Source organism: Dendropsophus ebraccatus, chromosome 5, assembly GCF_027789765.1.
Source record: "Dendropsophus ebraccatus isolate aDenEbr1 chromosome 5, aDenEbr1.pat, whole genome shotgun sequence".
In the NCBI taxonomy this organism is placed as follows: domain Eukaryota; kingdom Metazoa; phylum Chordata; class Amphibia; order Anura; family Hylidae; genus Dendropsophus; species Dendropsophus ebraccatus.
This window is the reverse complement of record NC_091458.1, coordinates 77,287,584-77,304,702: the sequence shown is the minus strand read 5'-3', so window position 1 is coordinate 77,304,702 and position 17,119 is coordinate 77,287,584. Positions and strand designations below refer to the sequence as shown.

General features: G+C 37.5%; 1 protein-coding gene across 1 annotated transcript in view; it reads left to right on the top strand.

Annotated features, from left to right (window-relative positions):
• The window catches only part of LOC138794167 (protocadherin-9-like), a 544,054-nt gene that overhangs the window by 37,777 nt on the left and 489,158 nt on the right, over positions 1 to 17,119 (top strand). The window lies entirely within an intron of this gene.

Sequence of the window (17,119 nt, the reverse complement as noted above, 5' to 3'; positions counted from 1 at the left end):
AAAAAGAAAAATAACATAAGGGTAAACCAGATGGTAAATGGACCAGATGGTCTTTTTCTGCTGACAGTTTTCTACAGTATGTTTTTATGTTATGTGGTGGCAACTGTCCCTCCTGCGTATTTAGAGCCCTCATTATAGCATCTGTGCTCAATCTGGGACAATAAAAATGTACAGCAGTTCCAGAGGGATACATAAAAAGTGACCAGCGAAAACTTCATAAATCTATTGCTTACTATAAGAGGAAGCCCTTATAGATGCCTTGATTTTCTACTTAATCAAGAGAACATTTACAAAATAGGGAAAGTAAAGCCAAACATTTAATGCTGATTGCCTTGACCAGAAAGTGTGCATCCAGAACATCTTATCCCTAGGTTCTTTCAGTAGCTCATTTAAGTAAGGGCCCTATAATATGGAGAGATAATTTCCTGTATCAGGCTGATTCAGCAGGATATTGCTCTGTGTAATAAAGGCAATGATCAGCCGGTGACATCAATCATTGGCTGATTGTGTCTTTTTGTCAGCGAAGTGAATCTCTTAGGGTGCCCTATTAGACTCCTATGGCCTAAATGTAGTCAGCTAGTGATTATATTTGGTTCATTTCCTGCACGTATACCAGTTTTCACTCACACTTAGGCAGAGTTCATATGAAGATTAGTCTGTCCAATGCACAAATATGTGGGCACCCTGTCAGAATCAGATGCCAATGTATTTGTACATGGACTGGTGCAATTTACACTAATGACCTTTACATAGTCAGCTAGCGATGACATTTTGGTCATTACCCACACTTATATAAGTTTTGACTCTTAACCAAAAATTGATGGTTTGCAGAATGGTCTGTGCCAGTTTGTACGTATCCTGAATCAGACAGTAGAATTTGGGTATGAAATCTGCCTTACTTACACAGCATTCTCCACCATGCTACCGCATTGTAAGAAGTCATAATGTTTGTTCTTGATTGTAAATCAAAGTGAAGTGATGGTTGATAAGCAGGAAACACACTGTGCTTACATTGCCATCTTTAGGTGCATTAAAATAATTTGTCTGTTCATACCTTTTCCAAACCCTCTTAGTAATTAGAACAGTTATTATGTTGGAAGATCCTATTCACTAGTACATCAATACTGTATATGCAACTGTGCATGCAAATTATCACCATGGAAGCATCAGACCAAACATTTCAGATTCAAGATCAAGGTCTAAGAAGTCAGTAATTACTTTAATGTGTATATAATACCATGCTGTCTTGAGATTCTAACATGGTAGATAAAGACCAGATAAATATTGCAATTTTAACTCAAATATTTGGACAACATTATTTGTAAAGGCCAAGACTTTGTTACGTGGTTAATAATTGCAGAATGTATAAAGCCATGTAAAGTTTTTTTTTTTTTTACAAACTAGCTACACATTTGTTGTTTTAGGCATGCAAGTATAAGTTATACTTTCTTAATCTTTTATATATTTTTGAAGCCTCAATATAAAGTTCAAACATTGACACTTCTGACAATCTTTTGTCATATCCTTTATTAAGTGTCTTATTACATCACACAGAAAATCATATCAATCACAGTCCATATGATATACCTTTCTTTTACCCTGTCACGGTGCCTTACTCATTTATTGTCCTCCTGAACTAACCTCCCAGCTTCTTGACAAGTCTGAATTTCCCACTTCCTCACATCTGACTCACCTCGGCTCATTCTTGAAATCTTCAGCAACTTGGTCGATAAAACTAATTTAGAGCTCATTTATTTTTCTAACTTCATGGATGTAAAAACAGAAAGTTTTCTTTGTCACTTTGTTTTTTGTGAAAGGTAGAAGTCTAAATAAATAAATGGTATTTCTATGGAACAAAATACCCAAATTGTCAATGCTGTCTAGAATCTAAACATGCACTGAGATTATGTTGTTATTATTTGCATTTGTCAGCATCATAATTCTAACTGTTGATTACATTTATCTGACATGTATTAATATGTTCTTTTGTCACAGTTGCTCATGTGCCTAGAGCTTTAGATGACTAAAAGTTTTGAGAGTTAAATCACTTCATAATATGTGATTATATAGAAGTAAGCAAGAGCTATGTGCAGAGACTGTTCTTAAGTTTCACACTACATAGTCATAGGTTCAGTAATAAGACAGCTGATGAAATATTGTCCAAGAAATAAGCAATGTTCCAGCACCTCAGGTAATTTTTTTTAAATGTCCATTTAAATTCACCAGCAATTTAATAGCGACGTGAGTGGTGCAGATGAAAAAGAAAAAAAAATATATATATTTTTTTTTACACAAACACCTGCCTTGTGCAAAAAATGTAACAATTTTTGCTGTCTCTGCCTTTCACGCCAAAATGACAGGAAGAGGGTGGAACAGTGGGGGCACGGTCATATACACAGGAAGGATAGCCTATATGAGCACATTACTTATCACAATTTACACCATTATTTTAGGAGGTTTGGCTTGGCTAAAACGAACCACCAAATGGGGTTCAGTCCCTGGAGAGTTCTACAGATTTAGTATGCTCATCCCTAGCAAAAGATCTTTCAAGAATAGAAGCATTTATGTTTTTTTGTTGTTTGTTTGTTTGCTAAATAAATGAATAGAAGAGCATTCTGAGTCAAAATCTAAATCAATATTTGGTGTTGCTTTCAAAGCACCATCAATTCTTCTTCTTTTAAAGGAACTCAGCATGGAGGTTGTTGCAAATCTTGGAGAACTAACTACAGATCTTCTGTTGATGTTGCTACTCCAATCTTCCAGACTATTCATGTATTCCCAGACAGAATTGATAATGTAGAGATCTGGGCTCTTTGGAACCATATCATTACTTCTTTATCACTTTGCTCTTCTCCACACTGGAGATAGGTCTTGGCTGTATTTTTAGGGTCTTTGTCCTAATTCATCTTATGTTAAAGCATTTTTTCCACACATACAAAGACATTTTCTCAGTACTATAAACCCAATACACAGGACAGGGAAGATATGTGTTCTGCTCATCACATTACCTGGACAAAAGACAGTTGTACTATAAAGTCAATGCAAAAGGTATTAGCTTCTTTTCACATTAGAATTATGGTTTGTTAATGGAGACATGACAGCTTTGACTGAGCCATGCTGATATAGATGCCAACAAATCCTGATTTGATTTATGATGGGTACATTGGATTTCCTGTTTAATGATGCAGACTACGCAGGAAACCTGATGAAACAAAGACCAGTACTTCTATGGCCACAGTCATAGCTCAGTACAATTTAGTCTCTGGAAAGAAACACAAATGATTCAATTCACGTAAAACAATCAATATATTTAAAAAGGAATTGAAACAGCATGCTAGGTATTGGGATGACTGTTTCTCACAGAGTAATTAAACTGTATTTACATAAAGGCAGCAATATAAAAGGATATGCAATAAAATCAAATAAAAAAATAGATGTGAAAGAATAGATGTAATGTATTGTGTGGCTGTACTTCCTGGTTGAGCAGTTGTACACAGTACTGCAGGTTCCAGAGTGCAATGCTTTTCCTCAGCTGTTCACAGTCCTCCACCCTGCCCATTCCCTGCCTTAAAAAGTATCAGAACATCTAGGCTGTGTTCACACATTGCAGTTTCATTGTGTTACTGAATTATTTGCAGTACTTTATCATTTCATTGTGGTCCCGTCGACACTTCGCACTATATTCTCTACCTTTAACACCAATATTGGAATAAAGTAAAGAACTTTTTATTTTTTTTTCATCTCCATGCACATATGATCAATGATGATTTATGTTTGAAGTTCAGCCCCACAATAAGGACTTTATCTGATATTATATTACAAGGGATATACTGTTTATGCCTTGTTTTTTGTCCAGGTGGGATTGGCAGTACCGGCTCTGATCCTCTCTGCCATTTAGCATTATTTAATTGTGTTCCTGCATCATTTTTTGTGAAGATGCTGCAGTACTGAAATGAAACGTGTGTGAACATAGTCATAATTTCACTGCAGAGTTTTGCACAAAAATCGTTGAAGTTGCAGCAGCTGCTTCTGTCACTCCTTGTCTGCTCAGGTGTAGACTAGAGGCTAAAAGGGCTGGTCAGAGATGGTGAATCACTCAGGGGATCCAGCCAATCCTCCTGTGACATCACACCCTGCCCCCTGTCTGCATCATCAGCCTGTGCTCAGCAAACACAGACAATGTGAGACAGAGGCATGGAAGATTTGTCTCCTAAGGTGGGAGAGCAGTGGGAGCAGAAGACAATGTGGATTGGCACGGAGGCCAATTTTCTTTACTTCCTGGTTTTCACACCCGATTGTGCCCTAATGTGTGGCCATGTTTCATTTTGGCTTTGACATAATCATCTTGCTGGGTGTGAATGTCAGGAAGCAGAACAATAAAGACCTTTCCTGGTCTCAAACTGTTTTTTTGGCATATCAATACAAATAACCTCAGGGAAAAGGGATAAGGCTGAACATTTACATCCCATAAACAGCTTTTTTATTTACAAACAGTTTGCAGCAAGGAGAAGTAAATGATATCCAGATGCCACCAGGGTGAAATACCAATTCTGCACAAAGGTAAATAATCTCTACTGTGGACCGTCTGCTTTTACCTAGATGTACTTTTTCTAGTACTGGATAACCCTTATAGAGTATGTTCACACACTGTATTTTTTTTTTAAGAACAGACACTGTTTGCAATTAAAACAGTGGTCATTCTTTTCGGTCTGGGCATCACTGCATTGAAATCAATGCAATGTTGCCCGTTCTGTGCACATGTCGCATGAGCCGTTGTTGTCACTCTATCCACACAATGTATGGCTGTTCTGATGGCCGTACATTGCATGGACTGCAATTGTTAATCGGATTGCAGGCACACCCAAATGTGCTCACAATTCAAATATTTTTTTCTTAAAGATGCAATATAGCAGCATCTGCGGCAGGAACATTTCAAACAGTGGCTGTTGTTTGACATGGTAAACAATGGCTGTGTTAAAAAACGGCCAATGTTAATACAATGTGTGAACATAGCCTTAAGGGTACAAAGGGTGCTTTTTATACGTGAAACGGCCGTCGCTCTGTTTATTTGGGGATAGTACCTGCTATTGATGCCTTCTATGTCCAAATAAAGCATCTTTTAACCGATTTTGGTGAGCTGACGCACTTCATCTTATCCTTTTGTGCAAAGACTTTTTAGACACATAAATCACAGATGCAGAGTTTGGGTCAAGGCTTCCTACAAATCATTTTGTCCTAAATCAAAAGAATGGCAAAAATACTTTTCTGGTTGGGGTTAGATATAGAATAAGCAGGCGAAAAATTTTTTGAGAGGTTCGCTAATTTTGGGTCAAACAAGATTTGCAAATCGAATTCTAACAAATTTCAATAAAACAGCCATACTATAGTAGCTACAGTACTGGGACTATTACAGAATGTTGAATTTGTTAACACATGTCCTTGTAAAATTGTCAAAAATTAGAATTAGAATCACAATTTTTTTAAAAATGTCAATGTCAGCCTATTACTAATGAAAATGGATTTTTAGAATACAGTAGGAGTAAAGTGCGACCACAGATTTTCTAAGGCACACGCTCACTTCACTAATGAAAATGATTTTTTATAACACAGTAGGAGTGGAGTGTGACCACTGATTATGTAAGATGCACATTCAATTCACTAATGTAAATGAATTTTTAGAACACAGGAATGGAGTGCAAGCACTGATTATGTAAGGCACACGTTCAGTTCACTAATGAAACCAAACTTGTATAACACAGTAGATGTTGAGGGCAAACACTGATTAGGTAAGGTTCACGCTCAGTTCACTGGAGCGTCACTAGGCAGGAGAAAGGGATGAACCATAATCCGTTGTACCCACCCAATCAGCTGCAGGCCCCTGAATTTTTAGAACACAGTAAGAGTGAAGTGCGACCACTGATTATATAAGGCACACGCTCAATTCACTAATCCCAGTAAATTGGAATAACTCAATAGGAGTTAACAGGAGTTTACAGTGCCCAGTGACTAAATACTATGGACTGTGGCTTCCCTGGTCCCAGTGAATTATTATAGGCACCCAGTTACTTGGTAAACTGAACACTTGGTTGACAGCTCCAACAAAAAATCACCCACAATCAGCCCTCCTATGCTCTCCACTTAGTACATATATCGCTCTGTAATTCTCTCCCAGCTCTGCTCTAACTTCCTGCTGTGATCCTGCTCTCTCCTCCACACACAGCCGACTGGCCACCTCCGAAAACGATTGACCTTATATAGAGGGGAAGGTGCTGACATCACAGAGGGGCCTGCAGCTGATTGGGTGGATGCAATGGATTATGGTTTATCCCTTTCTCCTGCCTAGTGAAACTCCAGACAGCTTACATGTGCTGCCACCATTTAGTTTTTTTTGCTAATTTCCTTAATGAATGGTTAAGAAATTCGCTTCAGAGAACAAAGCAAATTGACAGCCCGATTCCCATTGAATCTTGCTTTGCTCATCTCTAGACATGGCCATAAAGTGTTACTGTCAGCTGTATTTTAATTTTTTGGAGCCATGGCAGTTCTTCTGTCATTGCTGCCCACCCCAACATTTTTTTTCTATCCAAGAATCCAGTATAATGTTTTCTGAAGTATTATTATTATTATTATTATTATTATTATTATTTCATAATATTTGGGTTTAGGCAATGCAACAGTATTGTTGTAAGGGGAATTGATGTTTAACCTATATTGAATGTATAATATTGCAATAATTAGTATATTAAATGCTTAGAACATGACCATATTAACTTTTTTTTTTAAACAGAGGTATTCTCCTCAGATGACCGACATTGCTTTCAAGCTATTCTTTTGATTTAGTTAGGACAAAATGATTTGTAGAAAGGCTTGACCCAAATTGTGCAGCTTTGATTTATGTCTCTTCATAAAGAGATGGCATTAAAAAACTTGTATTTTGACACTGTGATCTATTTCATTTTTTCTTATCTTCAGATACTGTAGTCATCACAGAGCCTTTTAATTGTTTCACATAACCTAATGCAGATGGCTTTCATTTTGTAGCTTTTAAAAGATACATCTTATCTTGAATGGCTCAGAGACGAATAGATTAAAACAACATTGATGTTCGCGTTTTAGAAAGTCTGTTTGTTCTGTCACATTAAAAAACTAACTGTTCAAACCCCTTAGTGCCTCAAGACCCAGAAAAGTACACATTCTACCAGGACAGATTGTGTTAAAGAAATGATTTCTGCTGAGATATTGAACAATTATGTTTCAAGTAGTATTGCATTTGGCTACAAGAAAAAGGAATGGCAGAGGTCTTTTTGGGAACCTCTTGTATGCTTCTGTCTCATTATGTTAACAAAGCATCAAGAGAATGGTGTCAGATCTTAAGAACAGGTTGGATTGATTTACCTTGCAAACCTTCTCTCCGGCCTAATTATTGTATTAGAAATGGCAATTCTTTCACCCCTGTAAAGGAGCGCTTTGATTAGAACCTGCGATACAGGTGCCGAGCCTGATAAGTGCATGTCAACCTGCTGCCTTCATGACATACTCAAACTGCGGAAAACAGTCCCGTACACATAGGAAATGGGGATCCTTTTTGCTCAGAACCATGAACTGATAAAGTAACAAGGCCGCTGTGAATAATGCTGCTCTTTGCCATGCAGTTAACAGCTCTACAACCATAAGGTGTCTGTAATGGAAAATGAATAATTAAAATCAAGTAATTGATTATTTTCTGGACACAATTTACAACTGTTCAACAAGTTTGTAAGGAATTGAATGGGAAAGTATTTTACTCCAGGGCATGCATAATTTAGAGATGTGAGGTACTTGAATGTACTGTATGCTTACTAAACAGGAATGGGCACATCAGGAAATGATTGTGCCACAGAGAATTTAGTATTAGAAAATATCTATTGATTGCCGACAAACATAACAAAAATATTTATATTGTAATTCACATAGGACATAGTTATTTTCTGAAATGGAAACATTTCACAACACTTTTTCATAATTATAGGAGCTGCACACATGTAGTCATTTTAATTGATGCTTTGTCTTTAATTGCAATTTTCTTTCCACAAAGTTATAACAAACTAGGCAAAAGCAAAAACTATGCCAGCCTATGACACATCATGTTTTGCATGTTCCATCCATAGTATGACTGTTACTGTTTTCTCTAAGGAATATTTATTAAGTGTCTACAATAATCAGGTTTTGGCCTAGATGAACTTATATTTTCTAATTCTTAGGCAGTTAAATGTAGACTAGACAGTTTAAGAATGACCCAGATTTATCAATGTGACTAAGACTCATCTGATTTAAAACCAGCTATAAGTTGGTCTAAATGGCACAAAATTCATGTATGAGAATTCTGTTGCATTTTAACCGGGCTAATTTTTGTTTTTGCATTTACGTTTTTACTTCTCGTGTTTAAAGGGCCATAGCAGTTGCATTTTTTCACCTACAAACCCACATGAGCCCTTATTTTTTGCGCCACTAATTGTACTTTACAATGAATGACTTAATTTTTCCATAAAGTATGCTGTAAAAGCAGAAAAAAAATGTGCAGTGAAATAAAAAAAAAAGGAATTTATTTTCATTTTGTGTTTACGCCATTAGCCCTATGGTAAAAATGACATGTTCCTTAAGTCAGTACAGTTACAACGATATGTAACTTTAATGACTTTTATTTTATTTGATGGCTTTTAAAAAACTTTAAACCTTTAAAAAATATATAAATGTGTTTAAAATTGCTCTATTCCCAGCCTTATAACGCTTGTATGTTTTGGTCTATGGGGCTGTGTGTGGTTTCATATTTTGCGCCATGATCTGTACTTTCTATTGGTACCTTGATTGTGTATATGCTACTTTTTGATCACTTTTTATTACAATTTTTCTGGATTTAATGTGACAAAAGAAGTGAAATTTTTAACGTTGGTGTATTTTTGCTCTTACGCCGTTTAGTGTGTGAGATCAGGAATGTGATAATTTAATAGTTCAGGGGATTATGCATGCGGCGACAACAAATATGTTTGTTTATTTTTTTTTATAAAATGGGAAAAGGGGGGTGATTTAAAATTTTATTAGGGGAGGGGATTTTTTTTATTAATAAAATATTGATCACCCATAGAGGTTTGTATGGAATTATTGATTATTGATTTATTAGATTTTTCCCACAGCACATCAAGTTTAATATCTGAATGAGTTTTGGTAAAATTAAACCTGAAATGTGATTGGTCACTGTGGGGAAAACCAGACAGTGTGGTTTCAGGCAGCCTGATAAATATGGGCACACATCTTTTAGACACTTTAAGGCTTTGCTTCCACAATATAAAGTAAGAGGAAATAGCAGCCATTATTTGCTCTTATTTTTAAATTGTGGGAACATAGCTTTCATTTCTGAGCCAAAAGGCGGAGGTCTATTATTTGCGGTCATCATTATTAACCCCTTCCCATCAGTAATATCTACATATATATGTTCCTACTGCACATACCCTGTGCAGTAGGAATGTATATATACCTTCCTGACTTCCAGGGACTTATTGATGTGTGCGGGACTGCTGCAGTGAGAGCGGTCCCGCACACATCAGTGTGTCCTGGCCAGAGGTAATGAGAGGTTTCTGTCACTTAGTGATCGGGACCCCTGCAGCCATGATATTTACTAATGTGTCTTGGCCAAAAAAGAATTGATTCAGGGGACTCCACATTTATTATGCATTTTAGACACTTTTCGAAAACTTTTAGACACTAAAAAGGAAAAAATGGGTATGGTTTCTGCAAAAGGGATATGACCTATTTTGAACAAAAAAATGCATCTGAATTTGGCTGAAAATTCTGGCGGACATGTGTTGTGTAAACTGTGCACAAAAAAAGCTGGATAGTATTTGACAAAGTTCACAGTAGAGATGTCCGATATTAGTCAATTATGCAAAAGAACACTGCAGAGACACCTGCAAGTAACTTACTAGTCATTTCTCCCACTAGCCAGAAACCTACTCCACACTGATGAGGGGCAAAAAACCCGAAACAGCTGTCTGTGGATGAATACCTTGCTGAGGTGGTTTCCTTGACTGGAGAACGCCTTTGGCTTGGTTGTTCCTTCCCAGAGGGGAGGTCTGGCTAGTTCACTGACGTCGAGACACGTGATGGTATCTCTGCAGTGTTCTTTTGCATATCTGATTTCCCAGGGGGCAATGTTCTAGAATACACTGACGTTGAGACACTTGATGGTGTCTCTGCAGTGTTTTGGTTGATCTCCCTGAGGTCAACCAGCGTCCTTTTGCATGCACTTACTAGTCATTGCTCCCACTAGCCAGAAACCTACTCCACACTGATGAGAGGCAAAAACCCCGAAACAGCTGTCTGTGGATGGATACCTTGCTGAGGTGGTTTCCTTGACTGGAGAACGCCTTTGGCTCGGTTGTTCCTTCCCGGAGGGGAGGTCTGGCTAGTTCCCTGACGTCGAGACATGTGATGGTGTCTCTGCAGTGTTCTTTGCATATTTGATTTCCCAGGGGGTAATGTTCTAGAATACACTGCTGTTGAGACACGATATTAGTCAATGACAGCCATCTTTAATGATCATGAGCAGTATAGACAGCTGTCCTTAGCAAATATCAGATGTCTTTTTAACAGCTGTTGGCAATGATGGCTGCAAAATCCTGTATTGTGCATAAAGTGCTAAAGATTTATCAAACAGTCTGATAAATGTAGCACATTTAGGGTGCGTTCACACCTACAGGATCTGCAGCTGATTTTCTGCAGCAGATTTCAGTTAAATAACAACACAGCATCAAATCTGATGCTGTGTTCAGTTATTTAACTGAAATCTGCTGCAGAAAATCAGCTGCAGATCCTGTAGGTGTGAACGCACCATTAAAAATTATCTGGTCTAAGTTTGCACTTTGTTAAACCGCTGTGATTCTGTGTCCTCTAATCCGCCGCAGTCACTGATTGGCTAAGCGGGACGCCAGGGAGCCGACAGCCCGTGCAGAAAGCAGGAGTGCGGCCAAGGACAGGGCCAGGTTAAGGGAGATGGGGCTTTGCATGCTTGCAGCAGAATGAAAAAAAAAATGCTGTTTGTATGTAAGCCTATAGAAAATGACAGGGCACAGGAGCTAAAAGAATTTTGCTGCAGAACTCGCAGTGATTAATTCGCTGCAATCCTGTATGTGTGCCTAAATCAGAGGCATACATTTACTATGCCATAAAAAAAATCAGGTGTATGTGTAGAATGTGCTAATTTTATAAATTAATGTGCTTTAGAATTGTAAAACCATGCATAGACTCAGTCTAAAGCTAAGCTAAGAAAGTCTATTTTAGTAAATCCAAAAGCCTGGAGAAACAGAAATAGCTGCACATCGCACCCATGGTTGATATGAAAGCCTATTCAGCTGCATTAAAAAATATCAGAAGTTGGTATATAATTTTACACATGAGTCCCTAACTAAACAACACTGTGCTGGTCAGCGTCCGCTAACCCCACAAAGTGTGCGCAAGCCAAGAAGGGGGGCCACGGAATCGCCCTGCAACCCCATTGTCACAGGACCAAACCCCAAGGGCCTCCCCAAACCCCGCAGGCGTCGCCGTCGAGAAAAAGCAGCCACCAAGCAACACAAGTGTGAACAAGCTCACTGACCGGCACAGTGTTTTTTAGTTAGGGACTAATGCGCATCAGAGACCTGCACATGGTACATGAGGCAATATGGTTTGATCAAGTTCTGATATTGGTTTTTAATGCAGCTGAACAGGCTTTAGTATCAACCATGGGTGTGATATGCAGCCATTTTTGTTTCTCCAGGCTTTTGTATTTTAGTTAATTCCCCTAATGTCATCACGAGATCATAGAAAGAGGAGAATTACATAGAAAACAGATTCTATTTCCCTTTCTTTTTATCCTCTTAGGCTGCACTGAATTAGAATGTGTGAAAGCACCTTTGAATGAGACTCATATATTTAGAGAAGGGAGCACGTTGTGTTGCCTTTAGCTTATATCTACGTGCCAATGCTGATGACTATGGTAACAGCATCTCAGTTTTCCTTCACAGCTCCATTCATATGTTATACGTTCAAGAAATCTAAAAGATTTTTAGCTCATACATCAGGATTAATTACATTAGTGCAGACTACAAGCTCATTACGTTTCTTTACATAAAAAGCATAAAACTTTCTGCATTGAAAACTTTGTGTTGAGTTCAATGCAATTTCCACTACACGGTGGTACAATTTGCAATATACTAACGGTGTGTGACAAAATCCCCTAAAACTTATCTCATGCATATATTAAAAGACTGAAAGGATTCTAAATTACTTATTTAAAACCATTTACATTTGCATAGCAAAATGTTTGTTATTTACTAAATTTCTAAGCGATATTCTGGACAGCCACATTACATGGAAGAAATCCTATCAAATAAGTTCCATTTGTCTGAAGTAAGGAAAGGTTTTAATTAACAAATATAATTACAAAAGTTTTAGCATAGATCATTTTTTCACATAAGAGGGGTGATGCCAACTGCAGCTACTTTCTATAGAAATAAGTAAAAATGAATTAGCGGTTGTCAATTGTGAAGGCCTGCAATCAAGCATGACACACAGTCAGCTGTTCCAATAAATGCAAAGCAAATCAAGTTTTACTTATTTTTTTTTATATTGTTTTATTTTACTGAAGAAAATTGATTTATACAAACATTTATATGAAGGTAGCTTCTTAGCTGTCAAGTACTTTGTACTATCTCCCCTGTGGTTTTAGTAAGAAGAATACTGCAGCACTGTCTGCCAAAGCTGCAATTATACTTGTTTGAATAATAATGTGTTTCCACTACTAGTATTGTCAGCATTGTCTGCGGAAGCAAGGAATCTGGATGGGACAGGCTGTAAGAATTTACAACCGAAGCCTCTGGTTTATTAACACTACGGGGATGTATGTCTTCTCAATCACATTGCTTAGGCCATGTACACAAAGGATTTTCCTGCAGATATAACATTGCTAACAATCTTACAATGTTTTGTAACATACACATATTTCTGCACGTCTTTCCTTTTAATGTTCCTGTTATAAGGAACCAATCAGCACAGTATAGATCTACTGTGCAGTCCGCGGAGCATACCAGCCATGGCTGTAGCAGTAGCTCTACAAGATTGGAAGTAGTCATGTAAGCAGGAGCCGCCAGTGAATAGTCACTGCTTTCTGCCTGTCAGCATGCTCTGCGGGGACGATTGACAGAGCGAAGAGCGCGCTAACAGTCAGAGAGCCTTGACTAGTAATGGGCAACTCCCTGCCTAGATGACTAGCTGTCGCCCCTCTCCCTCCATAATAAAACCTCTTTTTTTCCCCTTTGTAAAGCTACTGAGGCAGCCATGGCTGGTATGCTCAGTGAGCTGCACAGTAGATCTATACTGTGCTGCTGGGAACCATATCGGCACAATCGTGCTAAATGGTTCCCTTTTATGTCTTTATGTCTGAAATTTTGGCAATTGTCACATACATATTTGCCTGGTGTTTTCACACATGGGAAAAATAGAAACAAATGCCATACTTGGAACATGCTACAGTTAAGAATAAATGGCAGAACATAGCTTAAATAAATAAATAAATAAATAAATAAATAAATATTATGGAGAATTGTTTGAAGTCCATTTTATATTTTTCCACAGAATAAAAAACAAACAAACAAAAAAACTATCGAAATAAAAAGGAAAAATGAGAGTAACAATGAGGGTAAAATGAGGGTAAAAATTAGGGTAAAAAATTGATTCTATGGGGAATGCTTAAAACAGCATTAAAACACACTTTTTTTTTTAAAAAAAGAGATGTTCCCCCGTTTCTGTAGCGGGTTTTAATGGACTTTTTATAGGTACAGCTAGGAGTGACTTCAAACAAAATCAGAATTGCAGGCTGTCCTGGCCCTAAAACTGCACCAAAGTTTTTTTTTCTATGTGGTGCTGTTTTTTATATATTTATATCAGAAACAAGTATCCTAATTTGTCCATTTGGTTCACTTGAGGCATTTCTTGGCCCCTCAATGCACCATTCCACCGGTCCGCTGGCATGCACATCACATCCTACTCATCTGTTAAAAAGTAGACACATCTCTCTTCAAGGCATAAGTAGGATGGGACATACAAGCCATCAGGTGGGCAGGGTGGTAAATTGATGGGATGGAGAATGTCCCCAGTGCACCAAATGAATTAATTTCCAAATTTGTATCTGATCTAAATACTTAAACAGTTAACTCTATAGATACTGCAGTCAGCACGACCGCAGCATCTATAGGGTTTCAGACAGAGAATTCTACCTCAGTTACCGTAATCCTGGCTATGGTGGCCAGTGGTGAAGGGAGGGAAGGCCAGTGTACGGCCATAAGCTTTGCTCCCTTCACTCCCTCCCCTGCCACTGTTACAGGTTTCTAACAGTTGCAGGGGACGGAGGAGGGGGGGCAGAGGTATGAACTTAAGCTTAAGTCCCAAAATGACCTGGGCATTGAGGCATCAATGACCCATGGTTCTAAAAGGTTTAACATGGCTCTGCAGAGAAAGATAACATATGAAGGTACATATGAACCTACTAGTCTAAGTCCAGTTTTTTACATGAATGAAATAAAGCCTTATTTTCACTGTGGATAGGGCCATGACTGGTGGCTGTAATGTACAAGAAGAATGTAACTACGTACTACTTGTATAAAACTAGCTTTAAAAATGTTTCCAGACAAAATCTGACAATCTGTATTTAAGTGTTGGTCTGGGATCCCTTGGGTTCATCAGAAGAATTGATTCTGAAATCTGAACCTACATCTACACTAACATGTGCATATCCGCTTTAAATTACATTGTAATCTTTGTTGTTATCGTTGCACACTCAGGAGTTATCATCAATAAGGTTAAATAATTTATGTGTGATTCAGTTCATAAGAAATAGAACCTAGATGTACACTTCACAAATGGGTAATCTGCTGCTGGGCCTTTGGGTCCCATTATTGACAGAAACTAGAATCAGAGAAAGTTTTGATTTTTGACCTTACACTTTATAATTAAAAAAAAAAAAAAAGATATTGCATTCCCCCCCCCTTGTAATCAGAGTAGAAACGTGTGAGAAAAATACTACATGGATAGAATATATAGACATATAAATAAAAAAATAAAAATTGCATTAAAAAATCCCCATAGTGAATCAGATGTACTAATTTGAGTCCCATAACCTCAGTAACCAGAGGTTTACTCCTATATTGTCTCTCTTACCAAAATTGCTTTCCTTTATCTATTTATTGTCCTAATTTAGATTGATAGCATCATTTATACATAATTTGTGTTAATATATTGAGAAAATTAGAGGTTATTAATTATTTCCATAGCAGAATCATGTGCACGGGCCTTGTATTTTGTATGAGGGATAAATCTTACTTGGCATGTAAGAAAATGCAGGGGAAAAAAAGAGTAAAAATAATACAATTTGTTTTCCTTTTTACCTATAAAAAATATGTTTATCATGAAATAATATAGGGGAGGGATGAGGGTTTACAGTACCCAAATAAGAATAATTACTGTCATTACACAGTATTAAATGCAAACCACTCATATCCATGGATATTTAAAGCATACCCGTCAAGAAGTCTGCTAACCTGATCAACACCGACTCACACTATGGGGATGGAGGTTCAAGTATCCATGAATACAAACATGCTATGACGGTAATACACGAAAACCACACTGCATTATAAAGCATAATGCACTGATGGAACTCCTTTAAATCCCTAACTGTAGGTAACCATATACAGTAGAGATCAATGTTTACTCTGTCAGCACTCTAAAATCACTCTAAATTAAATGCTACTATAGGTATTAAAAGCTAATACACTGCTAAACACCTAGTGATCTTGCAGAAATATTGCAATAGACCACCCTAAGGCTAGGTTCACACTATGTAACTGTGCGGCTGTATTTTTTATGCGGCTGTAAATGTGCGGATGAAACTACGGCCGTGGGAAAAAATAGACATGCAGCTCAAAACATACGGTCATTTACTTGGAAATCTGGTTCAACTAAAAATAACAAATAAAATCTTAAGAAAGTGATGCAAACACCTCTGGATGCATCTGGGAAAGCAGGGAAACAGTTTACATGAATTGCTATTACCGGGGTTTGCGATCCTCTGCAGTAATGCCGATGTGTCTCATGGTTAATATATTAAAATAATAAAACACATTTTCGTTGTAATAAAGTCCCTTTCGTTGTTCAATAATTAAATTTAAACTAATCCATCATTGTGCAATTAAATATACTGTTAAAATAAATATATATATAAATAAATGTATATTTATATATATAATTATTTTTTGACAGTATATTTAATTGCACAATGATGGATTCGTTAGAATTAAATTATTGAACAACGAAACTGAATTTATTTGAACGAAAATGTGTTTTATTAATTAAATATTAATTAGTACAGGAAGCTCCATAAGCCGTTAATTCATATTGCCGGCAAAAGAGCATTCTGTACTAATCATCACTTTACTTTAATGAAAACATCAAATGTTTCTTCTAATTATGTTATCACAATAGCATTATTAGAAGAAACATTTAGAATTATATGTGCGGACCAGCGAAGAGACAACATCGGGGTGAGTATAGAGCTCTCCCCACCCCCTCCCCAGCACTGCACCCCTCCCAACAAGGAAGGGGGGTCACTTAACCCCTTCCTTGCTGGGATGGGTGCAGTCTGACATCAGTCTGGCCCCCAAGAGGTTAAGGGTGTTGTGTTGGATGGGTGTTGTGCTCCTGTTTGTGTGTTTTTTGTGTGTTTCTCCCTTTTTGTTTTTCAGATATCAGTATCCTGGGGATTACGTCGGATTCCGTGGACTACGTCGATGACCAACGTTTTTTTTTTTGTTTTTTTTTAATAAAATAGTCGATGAGGGGTGTGGGGGTGTTTTTATTTGAATAAAAAAAATTTTTAACTTGTGTCTTCTCTTTATTTCTTTACTTTATAGACTTAGTAGTGGAAGCCGTCTAATAGACGGAATCCATTACTAAGTCGGGGCCTAGTGTTAGCCGGTATAAAATGGCTAACACTAAGACCCCATTATTACCCCAGTACCCAATGCCACCAGGGGTACTGGGAAGAGCCGGG